We start from the raw sequence: 21294 nt of genomic DNA, 5'->3' as shown, positions 1-21294 counted from the left end.
TGGATCAGTTACCCAGGACAACCAAACATGAGAGGGATTAATTTGAGCACCAACATTGGTGTGGGTGATTCTGAATCAAAAGCCAAAATGAGAAAACCATAAATTGGGATGGAAACATCATTCATAAATGTGCAGTCACTCTGACTGGCTCTGTTGGTTTGAACATATGCTCTCTTTGAAAGCTTAGTGTACCTTCCTCAGAAAAACTGCCCAACTTAAATGTAGGCACCTGAATTTGTTATGAACTCTATGGAGAAATAAGCATGGTGGAATAAAGAGAGTAAAAGCAAGAGAAGGGAAAGAAATAATGAAGTATGATCTTTTCCATCACCATTATTTGAGTCTCACCCCCAACTTGTTCTGCCATTCTTCTATTTCTATTTTGTTTGGTAAATCACTTGCATTCAGTCCCAAATTAACCAAAGGGAATTCAATTCACTGCATACATCCCAAAGGCAACTTTAAGAGAGTAAATCACTTTCATCAATGGTTATAGTGCGCTTGAAATATATCAAGGGCCAGAGAAATACAAGAAATACACAGAAAGGAGAGGAGACTGAAAAGCACATACCCCATTGAGAACACAGTTGAGAATAAGGTAATAAAAGAAAAAAGAGCATCTGAGAAATCAAATTTGGTTGAAGTGAGTGCCTGCAGGAAAGCCTCCTTCTGTGTGAGAAATGCATTTATTTTAGGACATAGATTTTGCATGGTCTATTTGCTTTGTAATGTGTATTGATTTTTAAAGTGTTTTATTTTGTTTTAATTTTGCTACATGAAGTTGTAAGTAATAATACAGAGATACCTCAAGTACGCTTTACCTAGTTTCCCACAATAATGACATCTTGCATAGCCATCAAATACATCATAACAGGAAATAATAGTGATAGACCCCAACTATAGTGTTCAGATTTCCTTAGTTTTACCTGTTGTGTGAATGTGTGTATTTTTACTTCTATGCAGTTTTATCACATGAACATATTTGTGTTACCACCACCAGTCAAGATATTTCCTTTTATTACCAACTCCCCAAACCTTTCCTTAACCCTGGCAATCACAAATCTTTCTCCATTTCTGTAATTTCTTCATTTTAAAATGTTATATAAATTGAATCATGGAGTATTTTAATCTTCTGTGATTGGCCTCTTTTTCGTGCATTGTAACTTTCTAGAGATTCATCGTAGTTGTTCCTTTTATCAATAGTATGTTTCTTTTAACTGCTGAGTAGTATTCCATGATATGGCTGTACCTCTATGGCTTGTTTAATATTTAATCATTTAATGTTCAAGGTTATGTGGGTTGTATTCAGTTTTTGGATACTATGAATAAAGCTGCTATTGATATCTGTTTACATGGTTTTCCATGCACATGAAATTTCAGTTCTCTGAGATCAATACCCAACAGTACAATTGCTGGGTCATATGTAGCTACATGTTTAGTTTTATAAAAAACTGCCAAACTATTTCTCAGAGTGGATGTACTATTTAAATTCCAAATGGTAATATATGAGTAATCCAGTTCCTTGCATACTCCCCAGCATTTGGTGTTGTCACTCTTTTTTATTTTAGCCACTCTTATAGGTGTGTAGTAATATATCATTGTGTATTTAATTTTGCATCTCTATGCTGGTGAATAATGCTGAACAACTTCTCAGTGCTTATTTGCCATCTGTATATTCTCTTCATTGAAACGTGTGGTTTTTTTTTTGTTTTTTTTTCATGTCTTTTGCCCATTTTATACTTGGATTTTTTTTTTTTTTTAACTGATGAGATTTGAGAATTCTTTATACATTCTAGATACTAGCCCTCTGTAAGATATATGAGTTGTAGCTATTTTCCCCTCATCGGTAACTTGTCTTTTCATTCTCTTAATAGCAGATAAAAAGTTTAAAATTTTGATGGAGTTCATTTTATCAAATTTACTTTTCTGGATTATATTTTGTTATCAAGGCTAAGATGTTTTTGCCTATCTTTGGAGCCTAAAGTTTTTCTACTATTTTTTTCTTAAAAATTGCAGTTTCAGTTTCACATTTAAGTCCATCACCTATTTTGAGACATTTTTCATGTAAGGCATGAGGGTTAGAGTAAGGTTGCTTTTTATGAGTGTCCAAGTGTTTCAGCAACATTTGTTAAAAATGCTACTGTTCCTTCATTAAATTGCTTTTGTATCTTTGTCAAAAATCAGTTTCACAGACTTATTTTTGTCTGGCTTCTTATTTCTGTTTCATTGATCCATGTATCTATCCCTCCACCAATACAACACTGTCTTGATTATTTTAATTATATAGTAAACCTTATTATTATGTAGAATGACTTCTCCCACTTTATTCTTATTTATCAAGGTTGTTTTTAGCTATTCTAGGGCCAGTGCCCTTCCATATAAATTTGAGAATAGGCTTGTCTATGTCTAAAATAATCTTGCTAGGATTTTGATAAGAATTGCTTAAACCCAATTTAAATTAATTTAGGAAAAAATCTTTACTATCTTGAGCCTGCCAATCCATGAACATGTTATATCCTCTCCATTTAACTAGATGTTCTTTTATTTCTTTCATCAACATTTTATAATTTTCAGTTTGCAGATCCTGTACCTGTTTTTATTTAAAAGTGTATATCTAAGTATTACATTTTTATTGGGGCAATTACAAATGGCATTACATATTTAATTTTGGCTTTTACATGTTCATTGTTAGTACATAAAAATGCAATAAATTTTTTGATCTGGTATCCTACAACCTTGCTGATATCTATTTACTTTTATTCCTTTCATAGTTCTAACAGTTTTCCGAACCTGGTTTCAAAGATTGCTGCTAATTAGGAAGGAGAGGGACTTCCCAGGCAGAAGCACTTACAGCAGTACACTATGAAAGTTGGAACAAGGGAAGGAGGAATATAATTTAATTAGGTGGACATAAAAACTTCAAAAACACAGGGCTTTGGGGCCCTTTGACAAAAGGATATCCAAATTATACTCTCCCAAAACATTCTTGTATAATTGAGGTTTTTGATGACTTAAGGGGTTATTAAGAAGTCATTTATGACCTAAGAGGTTATGAAATTAAGTTCTTAATAGACTTAAGTGCTTCCATGTCTGTGGTCCTATCTTGTTTGTCAATCTCTTTTGTTCCTTAGATTCCACATATGAGTGAGATCGATCATGTGGTACTTGTCTTTCTCTGACTGGCTCATATCACTTAACATAATACTCTCCAGGTCCATTCATGCTGTCCTAAAGTGTAGGAGATCCTTCATTTTTTTTACATTTGCATAGTATTCCATGGTGTAAATGTCCCATAACTTTTTTTATCCACTCATCTACTGATGGGCACTTGGGCTGTTTCCAGATCTTAGCTATTGTAAATTGCGCTGCTATGAACATAGGAGTGCATATATTCTTTCTAACTGGTGTGTTGTGATTCTTAGGATATATTCCTAGAAGTGAGATCACTGGGTCAAAAGGCAATTCCATTTTTAACTTTTTGATGAAACTCCATACTGTTTTCCATAGTGGCTGCACTAGTCTGCATTCCCACCTTTTATTTTTAGACTAGCCAGTATTCACTGCCCAATGGTAATTATAATTCTATTTCACCAGTTTGCATCAGAAGCTTTATCTCTTCCATTTGTTAAAAGATATACACTGGAGAAACAACCAAGTCAACGAGGAAAGAGCTGGCTAGACATGGGCCAGCAAGGTAGGCAGTGCATCAGAGGAGGGTGAGATAATTATATGTTAAAATATTTATTGGGGACTGGGGCTTCTAAGTTATCTTCTTTAAATGTAAATCATGGTTTTAAATTATCTACAGATCTTTCTGCTGAAATGATTTGAATGTTGTTTGCACAGGGTTAATATTGGCCGTTCCCTATGCACATTTTGAATTTCTCTTTATTGACTCTTGCTCTTCTCCTGGGGTGATAGAAAAAGTGCATTTTTCTCTAGGCACATCTATGGTCTTTAGCTGCCACCCTCCCCCCAAATCAAAGATTTGTTCTGTCAAATTTTACTGGGCCAGATCTCATTCCCAGCAATAGTTTTAAGCAACAATTTGCAAGAAGATGGTTGCTTGCAGTGCTTTCTCTTTATAAATTCTCTCTAGTTTTTTTTTAAAATGCAGTCTTCTACTGGCTATGGCTGTTATTGTACCTCTATAAAGTAGGTAGCCAGTTGATTAACAGGGTTTCAGAAAGGGCTGGAAGACTGTAATGACTTACTTCTCCCCAAATCTTCTATCTCATTACCTTAAGCCTGAAATTACATAATCACTTTTCTGTGTTTACCTTACTCTACTTCTCAGAAACTTTTGACACAGGTGCATAAACCCTCCTTTCTGAAGCACTCTCATATCTAGACTTTAATGACACCACACTTTCCTGGTTTTCCTCCTACCTGACATAGTACTTTTTTCCTGCTACTTTCTTGGCTCTTCCTTCCTCTGGCTTCTAAAATGTGGGATTCCTCAGTGCTTAAATGTATTCTACTCATTGCATAGGTGATCTCATCTACTTTTATGGCTTTTATATCATCTCTATGCTGATGACTTCCAAATTTATATCTCCATAGCACTCCAGACACCTATATCTATTTGGTTTCTTGTTATTTCTTGGATGTCTCATAGGAATCACAAACAAAAAATTTTCAAAAGATAATTTACTTGAGCCGTGGCTGATTTGGCTCAGTGGTTAGAGTGTTGGCCCTGGGGACTGAAGGGTCCCAGGTTTGATTCCAGCCAAGGGCACATACCTTGTTTGCAGGCAAGGTCCAGGCTGCAGTCAAGGCATGTGCTAGAAGAAGCCAGTCGATGTGTCCTTCTCACATCACCTTTTCTTTCTGTCTCTCTCTATCTCTCTTCCCCCTTCCACTCTCTCTGAAAAGCATGGAAAATGTATCCTCAGGTGAGGATTAAAAAAATTAATAATAATTTACTTGATTATGTCTTCTACTCCCCTCTTCTACCTTGGTCAAACCTCTCTGTCCTTTACACTGCTGTGTAAGGTACCTTAACAGTACTACTATTAACCCAAATGCTTAACCCTAAAACACAAGGATAATTCTTGATTTCTCTTTTTTTCTCACAACTCACATTCAGTCCAACATCATATACTTTGAGCTCTATCGCTAGAAGTATACATGACATATATCTACTTTTCTCAATCTTTCATGTACATTCTAATTAATCACCATTGTCACTCAAATGAACTATTATAATAGTCTCCTTAATGCTTTTCCTTTTTCTTTCTTTTTTTTTTTTTTTACTTTTTAAATTTATCTTTATTGTTGAGAGTATTACAGGTATACCATTTCCCCCCCAATTGATCCCCTCCACTCCCCTCCCACCCCCTTCCCAGGCCTTCACCCTGTTATTAACTGTGTCCATGGGTTATACATATAACTTCTTTGGTTAATCTCTTCCCACCCTTCACCCCCCTTCCCTCTGAAATTTGATCGTCTGTTGCATGCGTCAATGTCTCTGGATCTATTTAGTTCATCAGATTCTTTTCTTCATTAGCTTCTTCTTAAAGAAGACCCTTCAACGTTTCCTGTAGTGCTGGTTTGGTGGTGATGAACTCCTTTAACTATTCCTTGCCTGAGAAGCTCTTTATCTGACCTTCAATTCTAAATGATAGCTTTGCTGGGTAGAGCAATCTTGGTTGTAGTTCCATGTTTTTCATCACTTTGAATATTTCTTGCCACTCCCTCTGGCCTGCAAAGTTTCTGTTGAGAAATCAGCTGACAGTCGTATGGGTGCTTACTTGTAGGTAACTAATTGCTTTTCTCTTGCTGCTTTTAAGATTCTCTCTTTGTCTTTAACCTTTGGCATTTTAATTATGATGTGTCTTGCTGTGGGCCTCTTTGGGTTCCTCTTGTTTGGGACCCTCTGTGCTTCCTGGACTTGTAAGTCTATTTCTTTTCCCAGGTAGGGGAAGTTTTCTGTCATTATTTTTTCAAATAGGTTTTCAATTTCTTCCTCTCTTTCTTCCCCTTCTGGCACCCCAATAATATGAATGTTGGGCCTCTTGAAGTTGTCCCAGAGGCTCCTTATACTATCTTCATATTTCTGGATTCTTTTTTCTTTTTGCTCTTCTGGTTGGGTGTTTTTTGTTTCCTCATGTTCCAAATTGCTGATTTGATTCTCAGCGGCCTCTACTCTGCTGCTGATTCCCTGTAAATTATTCTTCATTTCATTTCCTGTAGCCTTCATTTCAAATTGGTACTTTATTATGTTATCGATTTTCTCAGTTATTTCCCTAACAGTCTGCTTAAACATCCTTATAACCAAAATTCTGAACTCTTTATCTGTTAGCTTGCTTGGGTATTTCATTTAGTTCCCCTTCTAGAGATTTCTTCTGTTCTTTACTTTGTGACATCTTTCTTTGCTTCCGCATTTTGTCTGCTTTCAGGTGTTTGTTTCTATGTATTAGGTACAACTGCTGTGTGTCTCCTGGAATTGGTAGAGTGGCTTTGTGTAGTAGGTGTCCTCTAGGGTCCAGTGGCTCAGCCTTCCCAGTTACCTGAGCAGGGCCTTGTAGTTTCTCCCCTGTGTGGGCTGTGTGCACTGTCCTGTTGTAGTTGAGCCTTGCTTGCTGTTGGCATCCCTGGGAGGAACTGACCCCCAGGCCAATCAGCTGTGAGGACCAGCTGCAACTACAGCCAGAGAGCTGCTGTGCTGGAGACACCCTTATGGATCAGGATTTACTTCAGGGGAGCTTTGGTGTTTACTAAGTGTGCCCCTTGAGTGTCACTCGTGGATGTGGTTGGGTTGTAATCCAGCATGGTCGAGTCTGGTCACCAGGTGCACTGTCTCTGGGGCCTCCTGGGAGGTGCAAAGTCAGCCTGTGCCAGTGCCTTGCCCAGGGCCACCCAGCATGAGCTACACAGCAAACCGTAGTTGGCTGCTACTTGTGCTGGGCTTGGAGGTGTCCAGGAGAGGCCAAGCAATGAGTCAATGCAGGCTGCCACTAGTGCCAGGCCTTGGGCCACTTATCAAGTTGTATGGGGCACCCTGTTGCTTGTTTGAGAGATTTTAGGAAAGTCCTAAGCATGAGGCTTGAGAGGCCACTTGCATAGAAAAGCCCCTGGAAATGGCCTGGATGAGCTGCAGGTGGGGAGGGGTGGGGCCTCTGGGAATCATGGGGCAGGGCCAAAGGTGTGAGTCAGGTGCTGGTGATTCAAATATGGCTTCTGCCTGCCGGCTGTGTGTGGGGAGGACTCGCCAAAGGAGGGATGGCCTCTGCCAGCCCGTCTGCCTGGGAGGAAGCTGTCCCTCCACCTCTCGCCCCGACTTCAGGCAGGTTAGTTCCTCCACAAATTTCCCAGGTCCCTTTAGGGTGCTCCCCTGCGCTGGGCCCAGAGGGAGCGTCTGAGTAAGTCTGTGCGCAGGCCCTTTGAGAGGAGTTGCCTGGGGCTCCCGAAGCCTCCTTAACCCTCAGGGACAGTCCCTGCTGGTTTCACAGCCCGGAGTTGTGGGGATGTCTCTTCCTGGCCTGGAGCCCTGGGCTGGGGGCTTGCAGTGGGGCTGGGACCCCTCCCTCCTCCTGGAAAACTCCGCCACCGAGATTCCCTTCATGGTTTCAACTGCGGCACCAGGTGTGGGCCCATGGCACGTCTCTGTGATTCAGCCCCTATCCACCCGCGTCTGCGCCCCTCGTACCGGTCTTGGTGCTTCTTCAGGTCCCTGGGTGTGGGGCTTCTGTTCAGCCAGATTTCAGGAGGCTCAGAGTGATGGTGGTTCTGTATTTTAGTTGTAATTTTGATGTGGTTGCGGGAGGCGGCGGGTGCAGCTGTTACCTATGCCCCCATCTTGTTTTCCTCCATGATTCCTTAATGCTTTTTCTAATTCCTCTCTTGCTCTGCTTCACAACCAGGCCCAGGACTAATCTTTTGAAAATTTTAATCAATACGTACTTATACTCCTTTGGTGGCTATATGAACTACCTCTCAGATCTCAACTTGAGTCACTTTACATATATTGCACTGGTTCACTGAGTTCCAGCTGATTTGTCATTCTCTCTATACTATCTCATGTAAACTGTGACCTCCTGGAGGTCTTTCATGATCCCTATCCTATCTAACATATTTTCTTTATGCACCAATCTAGCCATGCTATTTCATTTCCCTGTTCTAATTTATTCTTTGTACTTATGACTATCTGAAAAAAATTTCTTCAAAAATGGGTGTGATAAATTAATGGATGGCAAACTTAACCATGTATTTTTGAACAGAGAATTTTTCTTGACATTGCAATTTCATTACTTGGACACTCCATCCATGTTAATGATTAATCATGTCTGGATTGCTTGCAGTAATGACTTATAAAATTAATATTTTTCATCATTGGCATCATGTTTTTCAAGTAAAATCTTCTGTGAAACCCAATAAATCAAACAGATAAAAATGGAATTGCTTTGGTGAAGAAGGGGATAGATGGAGATGATGAGCCTGCCCAGTCAGCCTTGTCCCTTGAAGCTTCTCTAGAAGCCCCCCTAAGACCCACCATAAAATCCTGGGGCTCTAAAACATGGCTTGAACCATTGAATTAGAGATTTAATAGAATGAAATGCAGGATCAAATACTGGGACCAATTCCTCTAGCTCATGCTCATTCTAAATCTATATTTAGCAGTAGTGATGAAAATCAGAAACCCTATACAAATGAACTCCATTGAGTTCAATTGCCTGAGATATGTCCCACTTGACAGATATTAGACCAGGACATTGTTCAGTTTGCTCAAAACAGGGACTTGTAGCACTAAAGTCAAATATAAAATCAAAGCACCTACTGCAATGCCAGGGAAAAGTACCCTTGAAATTAATGGATGGTGCTTAATTCCAAACTGCTATTAGTTGGAAAAGAGTTCAGCTAAGAAGGTCACTGAGTGATTATTTGTGTAGAGAAGATGTTCATGTTCCTCTTGTTTCTTTATAAATCATTGGTACTAATACAAATTATGACTTCTGCAGTGCTGAGAAATAGAACCTATTGGGAGTGGCCAGTTCAGGAGATGTGCTTGATCTGAGAGACCTCGCCATCGTTAAGCAAACCCAATATTTTTCTGCCTGCAGGATTATGTCCCTATGATAGTGAGTAGATCTGAGGACAAGGGGTGACTTGGCAACAGTTTATCGGTATTCTTTTAGTAATCAATTCAAAAAGTAAAATCCTTGACATCTTCACTAAGACTGTTTCCATGAACTAGAATGATATCCAATGGCAGGGGCCATTTGGAGAGACTGCAAAAGCCAATGTAGCTATCACATACCTATGGTCTCAATTAAGCTGACATTCTAATCAAGGGGGAAAGTAAGTTTCAACATCTGTCTTGCTAGATAAAGAAACCATTTAAGATGCTTACAAAGAGTTTAAATTATCAGAAATGTTGGGTGTGTATGTTAAAACACAAGCATAGACACACTACCCTGTTTTAGGCCAGAAACTAAAGAGCATAGTTCAACTGCCTATAGAAGTCCTTGAGATAAAAGCTTTTTTCTCTTTCAACAACCTTGACATGTAGACAACCCACAAATTTATATCTCAAACTGAAGGACTGACTGTATCAGGTCTATCTAGGTCCTAAATTCTTTTTTGTTATCAGTTCACTGCACACTCATACTGTGTTCCTAGTGATGACAACATAAGCCTTCAGGTTGATGTACCAATCAGCTCTCCACAAATAAGATTGGGTTAGAGACAGGATCAACTTGTTTACAAAAATGCACTTAAAGAAAGAAAGTTCAATCTAACTCTATACCCTTTCCCCACTCACTTCCACTCCCACATACAAATGTCTAGAAGAAGGCACTGCAAGGTAGCCAGGCAGTGTTGCCATCTTCTAAGTGTCCTGGCAAGCTTGAGAATAAAGCTCCTAGTGCCTTCAAAGAGGTAGACTACAAACAACCTTGAACTTCTAGCCCTTTCAGATCTCTATTTCTGAAACAAATTTCTGCCAACATGTCCTTCAGCTTTCTGATTTCATTGTCACCTCATTAAGAGATATAATTATATCTCTTATTGAGATATAATTCATATATTTAAAATTCGCCATTTTAAAACATATAATTTAATGATTTTTAATATATTCAGAAAGTTGTGCAACCATCCTCATTATCTAATTCTAGAACATTTTTATCATCCCAAAAAGAAACAAACTTGTTAGCAGTTACTTTTCATCCCCCTTCCCACCCAGGTACTTCTGTCTCTGTAGATTTACCTGTTCTGGAAATTCTTCTCATGTTAACTGCATTCTTTTGTTTAAAAGTATTTTCCTAGACATTAGGATAATGTTTCAGTTTTCTCTTAAAGATGGCTTAGAGTATTTAGATTCTTAGAGTTTGCTTTACTGTAAAAACAGCACCAAGATCATTTCATGCTCTATGATTTTTTCATCTGGTCCTCTTAAACCTTTATTCATTGTCTTATCTGAGAGGCAGTATAAGACAGTGGCTAAGTGTGGTGTTTAGAGTCAACAGACCTGTGTTGTATTTCAACTCTGTCACTCAGGAGCTCTGTGATCATGGGGCAAGTTTCTTACTTCTCTGTATTTCAGCATCCTCATGTATAAAATGAGAATAGTAATAGGACCTACATCATAGGATTGTTGGGAAGACTGAAGACTTGAATAGGTGAAAACACAAGGCACAGTGCCTGACAAAAGTGCTTATTTAATGGCAGCTTTTATCATTTCTGAGCTACAGAATATAACGTAACTTGGATTATGTGACAACATGCAGTCATGACAGGTTCTGTATGACTTAGTTCACAGATAACAAGAACATTGAAGATATTGACATACAGAGGTAATATTTTAGTTTCTTGTGCACTATTGCATTTTCATTGTATCTTATCCAAAATTCATGTTGATTACTTTCCTGAAGATCAGAAACCCCTTCATCTTTTCATCCCTGATACAAGCTGAGCTCTCCTAAGCCAATGGGAATGCCATAAAGACAGCAACACAAAGCAGTGAGCTAGTCAGTTGATTTGCATTCATTACAGTTCCAACTGAAATTTTCAGATGGGTTTCAGGGTGTCATATTGAAAGAGGGAAAAGGTTCTTGGTAGCAGGTCTCAGAGTTTTCAGCTCCTATGAGAACTTAAGGAAAAAATGTTTGCAGTTTAGCTTGGATTTCACCAAGTCCTAGAGAATACCAAGTTTCTCTGAAAGAAAACTATTTTTTTTTTTTTTGAGAACTGTCTCTGCTATGTTGTGGAATATACATTAAGTCTTCACCATTAGAATATAATAATAGAAATGACAAGGACATAAAGAATTCCTTTAAAACAGCTGGTTTATGTGTTCACAAACTCTCTTTAAAAAAAGGATAGTAAGGCATTGGAGATGAGACTTCACCCTTTTCAGAAAATGACACTACATGAAAGCTGAATACATCTCTCTCTGCATGAGATGATATTAGTGGCCTAGAAATAGAACTTAGTAAAATGAAGCTCACAGTCATAAATAGACAACTGAAGGTTTGGAAGTCCAGGGGGGGGATTTAATCAGGAAAATATTATTTTAATTTTAAGCGTTTTTTTGTAGCAAAGCCACTGAGGAGCTTAGAAAGAAGACTAATTAAAACAGAGGGACAGAGGTGAAATAAATGATTCTTGTATCAGTGCTGCTGAAATACAAGAAAAGTGTATTGGTGTATTTGCTTCTCAAGAAAATTGTAAATCTGTTTGTGTGAAACACAACCCAGGATGCATTGTTAGAATGTGTATTACAGTTAGAACAGTGCTGTCTAGAAAATAACCATGGGAGTCGCCAACAGAGTAAGACAGCGTTTAGTACACTGTTTTAGGAGTTCTGACTGCTGTTGAATTGACTGCTTTCACACAGCACATGTATCTGGGTTTGTTGTGAACTTTGTAGATGACTGAACCAGAGTGTTGGCCAAAATTTGGTGCTGGCAGCTTACAATTTGGTGGTTAAGAGCACAAGCTTTTGAATTAGATCTACCTGGGTTTTAGTTTCTCTTTTCTTCTTGGCTCCCTTCCCTCCCATAAGTGCTTATTGAGTGTTAAGTGATATATAGACACTGTGCTAAGCAATGGAGATATAATGTGGAACAATACTAGGTATGGTTTTTGCCCCTTTAGAGTTTATAGCCTAGTTGGGGCATGAGCAAAAAATAAAATACAAATTGTAGGAATTGCTATGGAAGAAGCAAACAGGGTTTGGTGACAGGGGTAAATGGGGAATGTGTAATCAGGTAGTTTGGTAAGTTTGACTACTAACTCACTGTGCAAACTTACCCTTTCTTAGCCTGAAATTATCTTACCTGTAAACTAGGAGTAACAATATACCTTCTTTATAGTTTTTGTTTGTTTGTTTTTTTTGGTGAAAAATTTAAAAGATAATGGACAAAAAGGGGGAAATGTGGGACATCTATAATAGTGTCAACAATAATAAAAAAGAAGTTATGCATAAACAGTGTATAGATCAGTTCTTGGCACTCAGTACAACCATCACCACTGCTATTCTATTATTAACAAGGCCTAGTGGCACTAAACCTTCTCTTCTCCAAACTAGCATCCTAGGTCCTTTGGCCATTCTTCTCCTAAAATGCTTTCCTGATCTCTTGCTATTTTGGTTTTCTTCTTTGTAGATATTGAGACTGGTGTTTTGAGTACTATTGCCATAATCTAATAATTTAGCATTGGGAGAGGACACAACTAAGGTTCTGAGAGAGTTGCTAGTGGCAAAGTTGAAGTGCAAACATATTGGCAGGGTGGGCCTGCGTCAGAATAGCTTGCAAGATTTTTGTTCAGTATTTCTCTAGTAACCTTTCAGTGTCCCTCGCTTGATCAGTGGATGTTTTCCTTCCCAAGTTTAACCAAAGTTATCACTTCCTACTAAAAGTTATTTACATAGGAGCTGCTACATTTAACTACAGTGATGTATAAATGACTAAGTCAGCTTACAATGTGGACTTGAACTGGCTGACCTCACACCCACGGTGTTGGCTTTAGGCACCAAATGACTCTAGAATGGATATATTAGTATGCTATGTGAGTAGCAATATTTGCTTTCTTTGATATGTTTGTCCTATGAGAAGAGCTGATAAGCTCACTTCTGTCTTTATTCCATGTTGGGAGGAATAACCAGTAAAATACTTACAGAATAATCACAGCAGTGGGGAAGAACTGACTGGGCATTAGTTCATGGAAAGGAAAAAATACCTGGGGCTTTTAGTGGGACTCAAGACTATGATGTATTAAACGTTTTAGAAGCCACACAATGCTGTTGGCATGCTGCAGTTTCTTCCTCAGTAAAATAAGACTAATAGCATTATTTACTTCACAGGATTGTGAAGGATTAAGTGAGTTAATAAGTGAGTGGTCCTTGGAACAATGCCTTCCATATTATAAATATTCAAAAAGTGTCATTGTTTTAGAGTATGAGATTAAGTCTGTGCTTATTAAAATATGTGCTCCAGATCAAGGGAAATGGCAAAATCTGTTGTGTGTGGTGCAGGCCAAAGAGTTGGATCAAGTTCTTGGTGTCATACAGGCATGTTTGACATGTACTATTTTATTATTAATTAAGCTCCAGACTTTAATCAGATTTCACCAGTTTTTTTGGCTTGGGTGTGTTTTTTTTTGTGTTTTTTTTTGTAAATTGTGGTAAAATATACAAAATAAAATTTATTGCTTTAGTGATTTTTAAGTGTACATTTCAATGGCATTAAAGATATTCACATTGTTGTCCAACCATCGTTGCCATCCATCTCCAGAACTTTCTGATCTTCCTGCACTGAAACTCTGTATCCATTAAAAAATACCTCTCCATTTCTCTCTGCACCCCCAATCCCTGGCAACTATCATTTTTATTTCTGCATTTATGAACTTGATTACTCTTGGTACCTCATATAAGTGGAATAGTAAACTATTTTTCTTTTTGTGTCTGACATATTTCACTTAGCATAATATTTTCAAAGTTCATCCATGTGGTAGCATGTGTTGGTATTTTCCTTTTTAAGGCTGATTAATATTCCATTGTATGGATATACCACATTTGTTTATCCATTAATCTGTTGGTGGACATTTGGATTGTTTTCATCTTTTGGCTATGAACATGGGTATATAAACATCGGTTTGAATCCCTGCTTTAAAATCTATGGGGTATATACCCAGAAGTGGAATTGCTAGGTCATATGGTAATTCTATGGTATTAAAAAAAAAAAAAATGTCTTTATTGATTTCAGAGAGAGAGAAGAAGAGAGAGGGAAAGAGAGTGATAGAAACACCAATGATGCAAGAGTTGTCATTGATTGGCTGCCACCTGCATGCCCCCGACTGGGGATTGAGCCCATAACCTAGGCATGTGTCCTGACTGGGAATCGAACTGCGATCTCCTGGATCCTAAGCTGATGCTCAACGGCTGAGCCACACCCAGCTGGGCTATGTTATTTTTTTTTAAAAAACTGCCATACCATTTTCCACAGTGGCTTTACTATTTTATACTCCTACCAGTAATGAATAAAGGTTCCAATTTCTCACCACTGACTGTTTTTAAAGGGTTTTTAATTAGTTGCCAACACACAAAAATCAGATTTTACATTTGTCAACCCTGTTTTCCTTTATGTCAAGGGGAGAGGATGCTATTTGCTTTAATTCCAGATTGTAGCTCTAGTTAGTAGCACCAAGGCCAAGGAATAGAGGTTCTAAGAAAGTGAATCTGGAATCAGTTTGGAACACCTGCAGCACACTGGGATTCCTTGGAAAGTAGTTACCAGTCATCTCTTGAGGTCTTCTCTGTCAAGTACACTGAAGAGAAGATTGGTGAGCTGAGGGAAAATTTGAAATAGAAGGCCTCTTGGTCTCATCCAAATTATTCCAACACATGAAACACTAACAATACAATTAAGCAACAGGAGTGGTTTCATGAATGCTTTAGAACATCATGCCTTTATAATCACCATACCCCTAACTGTAGGATATTTGCATTTTAATAGTTGAAAAACATTAAGCCCCCAATAATGAATCTATCTCTAAAGGAATAATTTTTAAGGATTTGTATCTGGGCACTAGAAGTATATTTTGGCTGCACTAGCCCATTACCTAATTCATCTATAAATTCTGGTTGCAGGAACTTATATGAAAGCTATTTTAATATTCTTTGTTAAATTTGAGGTCTGTAATCTCACTTTCCCCCACTTCCTTGACTTTGTCATGCAAAGCTTTTCTACAATGATGGATGGCCCTATTTTTAATGGACTTGTGAAAATGGAAGTTCTGATTGCTTTAGAGGGCCCTGAAATAAAATTGTCTCCTTAGGTATGTTTATTTTAGTACAAAGGAAATAAGAAATCCTCTCCAGCCTCTGTAGGATGAGAAATTGGCTCATTTCCCCCAATGGAGGTGGAACAGCCCATTAACATCTATACATAAATTGAGTGCATCTTGCTGCTTTTTTCAAAGTCTTTGGCCTCAGCATACTTAATAAGAAATTTAATCCTGCAGTCCTTTCCTAGTGGTGTGAAGAGTTAATGAACCATTCTTGACAACAGGGATCCTCCAGAACTTTATTAGCCTTGAGATCAATAGCTCTCATTAAACATTAGAAAAATTGGCATTTCTTGGCCAGAGGCTAGCACTGGTCAATGCTACCCTAAGGGAAAGGAGATTAGAGAATGAGATCAGGAGAGAGAGAATAGATACAAAGTTTTCATTGCCTATGATCTCAGGGACGCTGAACACTAACCCTAGAGAGCTCTCCTGCCTTCCTGCCCCCCTGCTCTCCTGCTCTCCTGCCCTCCTCCCCTCCCACAGGAGTCTGAAATAGTGGCAGTAGGCAGCGTTCAGAGCATTCTTAGAAAGTAAGAACCCTGAGGATGCCCTAAATTCATGGGGCACATGAATATAAGAGGTGGAGAACAGAGGAGGCCTGAACCCAAGAAGAACTTTGCCTTTTTCATTATAAGTGTCTTGATGTCAAGAACACTCACCTCTTTCATTTCTAATTCCCAATAGGCAGTACAATGCAGTTTTAAGAACTCCAACTCCAGAGACCACTTGGGTTCCAATGTCAGCTCTTCCAAGTACTACCTGCATACTCTCATCCAATTCTTTAACTTCTTTGGATTTTAATTTATTCATCTGTTAGTAAAGGAAATCATGACAGCAGGCCACATAAGATTATTGTGAGCCTGGCCAGACATGACTCAGCAGTTGAGCGTCAACCTAGGATCCAGGCGATCGGGGTTCGATTTCTGGTCAGGGCACATGCCTGGGTTGCAGGCTCGATCAATGACTCTCTCATCATTGATGTTTCTATCTCTCTCTCCATCTCCTTTCCTCTCTCTGCAATAAATAAAGATATATTTTAAAAAAAAAGATTATTGTGAGTATTAAATGTGATAATGCACAAAATGAACAACCAAATGTTGGCTGAAGAGAAAAGAATATGCCCATAATATTTTCTGCCAATAGTATATACACAATAAATATCTAATTGCTCTGCTTAACACAGAGTTGGCCTTAAAGGAGCTTAGGTAGTATGGTTCAAAATTATCGGGCAGTTACCCTGCCTGAAATATTTCCTTTATTCCCTATCACAGATTCTGAAATTTCATTAAGATTTCATTTCCTTGTCTATGGGAGACTTTCTAGTCTTCAGAAGTACCTTGCAAAAATGAAAAGAAAAGTAAAAACCATCAGTGAAAGGAAATACTGTAAGCCATTACTAGACAATTTATCAATTAATCAAAACATCTTATCGAGAGTTAATTGACAGGTAGCTAGAAATGTTTGGGAACAACATCTAGGCTAAGTATAGGAAGAATCAGAAGTACCAGGAAAGGGACAAGGGAAACTAAATGGGAAATGAAGGTGGAAGGCAATAAAACAAGCATTGTCAATCGCACAGTTTTGCCTAGTAGCTCATCAAGAGTTCAGAACACTTAGCAAAGCTGGTAACTTTGGTAAGAACCAAAGTGAACAACAAAATGTATATAGGCAAGGGACACAACCTCTGGCTGTGTGTCTTTTCCTTGGCTGAGATGAACTAACCTCTCAATGTCTTGGTTTCTCTGTCTCTGTCATGCTGGTCTGCATTGAGCCATCTACCAAGATGCTAAATAGGCTATGCTTTGCTAGCTGGTACAGAAGTCAAGCTCCTTTTCATGTTTTTCCATCTGAGGAAAGAAGGAGGAAGCTGTCACAGGACCAGAGTGTGAAGCGCAAGAGCCAGTCTAGGATGAGGCTACCCGAGGGTCTTTTCCCATAGGGTCTCTGGAACACTGCTGTTTTTTTATTTTCCCCCCAGTTTTCCATTGTCTGCTTACCGGCAAGTGGCATTCTCAGTCGATCTGCACCCAAATTCAGTATTCCTCAAAAGAAGAACAAAGTAGTTTAAGCCATTTAAGTCCTTAGCAAATTTCTCCCACTGGTGGCTGCTCTCCACCATACTTTCACACACCAATCTGGGTGCGGTATGATCAGCATATTCTAGTTCTTGGTTTGTAATAAAAATTCCTTGGAGCTTTGGCCTGTGTGTCTCAGTGGTTAGTGTCAGCCTTCCAACTGAAGGGTTGTGGGTTTGATCCCTGGCCCAGGTCAGTGATGCAACCAATCAATGTGTCTCTAGATATATCTATTTCTCTCTCTCTTCCTCTCTCTCAAAATCAATCAGTGGAAAGAAATATCCTCAGGTGAGGATTAACAACACAAAAATTCCATGGAACTATTGGTTTCTGATTAGATATTCTACCTGCAATTTAACTACTACTGTGTAGACATTAGTGCTGCTTGGTTACCAGCTCTGGAGTGAAGATCTGAGTGACTGGAAATTGCTATAGGTGCAGTTGGTTATGGTTGACAGTGTCTGAAATTTTTGTTGCTTCTACCAGTATTTTCATTTTAAGACTGTTATCAACAAATAAGGACAGAAAAGGTTTACTATTTTAGGAGTCACAAAGGCTACAGTGTGTTTTTGGCTTTAAGAAGTAGACAGGGCCTGGCCAGGCGTGGCTCAGTGGATAAGCGTGGGTTTAGGATCCAGGAGATTGAGGTTCGATTTCCGGTCAGCGCACATGCCTGGGTTGTGGACTTGATCCCCGGTCGGGGGCATGCAGGAGGCAGCCAATCAATGACAACTCTCTCATCATTGATGTTTCTATCTCTCTCTCCCTCTTCCTTCCTCTCTCTGAAATCAATAAAGATATATATATTTAAAAAAGTAGGCAGAGTAGCTCCTGCTACCACATTAGAACCATCCAGTGGATAATTAACTAAACATGGCTTAGGACTTTTATGATGGTACATGTGTATGTGTTGTGCTGAGGAGTGTTCTAGGGCAGTGGTCTCCAAAATGGTGTGCTGAAAGAAAATATTAGAAATCCTAGGATAACTTTCATTAAATAAAAGGAATTAGGATGCACTGATATTTAATACTTAGATTAATCTTGGTACCCTTGTTTAGTATCTATGTTAGAGTGTCTCATGCCATCTAAGATATACAGGGTATTTTGAAGAAAGGGTAATATTTCCACAACTAGAAACTTATTGATTTGCATTCAGAACACTGCAGTACATTGCAGTTTACATATGTCCAGATCAGCAAATTTATGAATCATGTTATCTGATCCGAATTAAATAAACCCTCACAAAATGGATATGTGGCTTAATAAATATTTCTTTAAAGCAACTGTGGATTGAAGATCATACTCATAATGTAAGCACAAATGAACAACAAAATGGAGCTGGCGCCTTTCCTATTTGTGGTATGAACTTTTCATCAGCTATTGATTTATCAGGTAAAAACAGTGGTAATCTAATACATTTGGAAAAGCAGTGTCCAAAAGCAAAATAAAATTATTAAGAAGACTATTAAAAAAAAACTGTCAATTATCATTAATGAACATATCTTATCCTAAGGTATACATTTTTGCTTTGAGATATTAGTGAATCACAGTGGAGCATATACATAATTTATAGATAAGTAAATTTACATAGATTAGTATGTATTCTCCCCAATTTTTTTGTAATGTGGTGCATGATCTCTGCTTTTTTGCTGGGTGTAGATCTGGTTAGACTAATGGAAACTTAATCCTAAGAATGCTTAAGATAGAAAATTCCTTCTCCCTCCACATCTTCTGCCCCTCTGTTCCTCAGGCTTTACTCTACCTCCTCCTTCTCTGGTTGTTTCCCTAGATCTTTACTTCCAAATCATCCCAATATTTCTATCCCCACCTCCACCTGCACTGTCAAATCAATAATCTCCTCTCTATGTAATAAGTTATAATTACTCATTAAAAATTCATAGCAGTTTTATAGCCTGGCTCTTAACACTAATATTTCTCTTCAAAGGGACTCTGACCCCTTTTTCTAGAACATAATTGAATTTTTAAGTGATCCTATAAAATAATGACTTATTTAAGAATAAGGTCCAATTGTTTTTTCTAGTCTAGATTGTATTGCTGATTTAAAAAAATATTTGTCCTTATGAGATCATAGTATAATATATATTTTTAAAAGGACTCTAGTCAAGTTGAAGACATGACCCAGTTGAGGCAATGGTGACACTATTAATAGTAAAGCCAATAATCATTCAATTTATTGAATTCAAAGGGACTCCAAGGTGATATCCAAATAACAGATATAATGGTTTAATTATATATTAATCAGGAGTTTTTCAGTTGTGTGTTAGAAAAAAAACCTCACGATGGTTTTGGAAGAAAAATTGACTCATATAACTAAACAATCCAGAGATATACTTGGTATCAAGTATAGCTGGATCAAGGTATTCCACCCAGGTCATGAGTAATCTGTTTATATCTCTGGGTTCTCTCGGTTGTTCTCAGTCAAATTTTTCTCAAATGCTGAGGAAGATGGGCATGGACAGTTCTAGACTTACATCTTAAGAGCTTGGCAACCCTAGCAGGCAAACACTCTTTTCCAGTAATTTCAATTAATATCTTAAGGTTTACACTTACTGGCCAGACCTGGGATACGTTTCCATGAAACCAGGGGATGAAATCAACCACATCCAAACCACATGAACTGAGTGTAGTGGAGGTATTGTTTTCTGAAGGAAATTCAGAGTATTATCAAAGGAAGGAACAATGGACTATCAAGAGCAAAGATTTTTTTTTTTTAAATTTTATTATTGTTTAAAATAATACAGATGTCCCTTTTTCTCCCCAATGACCCGTTCCACCCCGTTCCTTCCCCCTCCCCAGTCCCTCTCCCCACCATTGTCCGTGTCCTTGGGTTGTGTGTATATGCACATAAATTCTTTGGTTACTCTCTCCCCCTCCACCCCCCTGCCCTCCTCCATCCCTCTGACATTCATCAGTCTCATCTATGCTTTCATGTCATTGAATTTATTCTGCTCATCAGTTTATTAAGTTCTTTAGATTCCACGTATAAGCGAGATCATGTGATATTTGTCTTTCCTGCCTGGCTTATTTCACTTAGCATAATATTCTCCAGGTCCATCCATACTGTCCCAAAGGGTACAAGATTCTTCTTCTTTACAGCTGCGTAGTATTCCATGGTGTAAATGTCCCACAGCTTTTTTATCCACTCATCTACTGATGGGCACTTGAGCTGTTTCCAGATCTTAGTTATTGTAAACTGTGCTGCTATGAACATCGAGGTACATATATCCTTTCTGATGATTCCACTCCTAGGAATGTATCCTAAGAGCAAAGATTTAATTTCCTTATTATGGCATCTTTTGGGCTAAAATGTGACTCCTTTGAGGTCAGTCAATTGTTTTCATTTTTCAGTTGGCCAAGTTTCCTGTGAAATTCTGAGCTCTTGTTGAAAATAAGGCCTTAGTCTTTTTTTTTTTTTTTTATTGTGCACTAGATAAAAGAAACAATGAGTGTGAAACAGTAAAAGATCTAAGCTTATCTTGGGTTCATTCTGTGCTCCTTGTTCTCTCACTCTTAACAAGATGTACACAAAAGGAAAAAGCTAATTTCTTAGTGGAGGATGAGTTCTAAGATATTACTGTGGTAACTCTGTGGCATTCTAAGGAGTCAAGGACTTAAATTTTTTTCCTTGACTTCATGTAAGCTCACCAGACCAATGAAATCTGAATTCATAGTTGGAAAAAATTGATAGGAAGACAATAGTCTCCCTGTGTTGTCTTGCAAACAAACATTAAGAAATCCCTATCTCTTTTTCCACCACGACCATTACAGTGGGTTCTCTTACAACTGGGGATAGGAAATACATTTTGAACTCTAGAAGATCAACTGGGCTGCTGACTTCTAGAGTCAAGAATAGGGCCAGCTTCAACAGCTATGACTGGTGGAATTGTTCTGGGGTGACCCGCGACAGATG

This window comes from Miniopterus schreibersii (assembly GCF_964146895.1).
Source record: "Miniopterus schreibersii genome assembly, chromosome: X".
NCBI classification, from domain to species: Eukaryota; Metazoa; Chordata; class Mammalia; order Chiroptera; family Miniopteridae; genus Miniopterus; species Miniopterus schreibersii.
Note: the sequence above shows the minus strand (reverse complement) of the source record.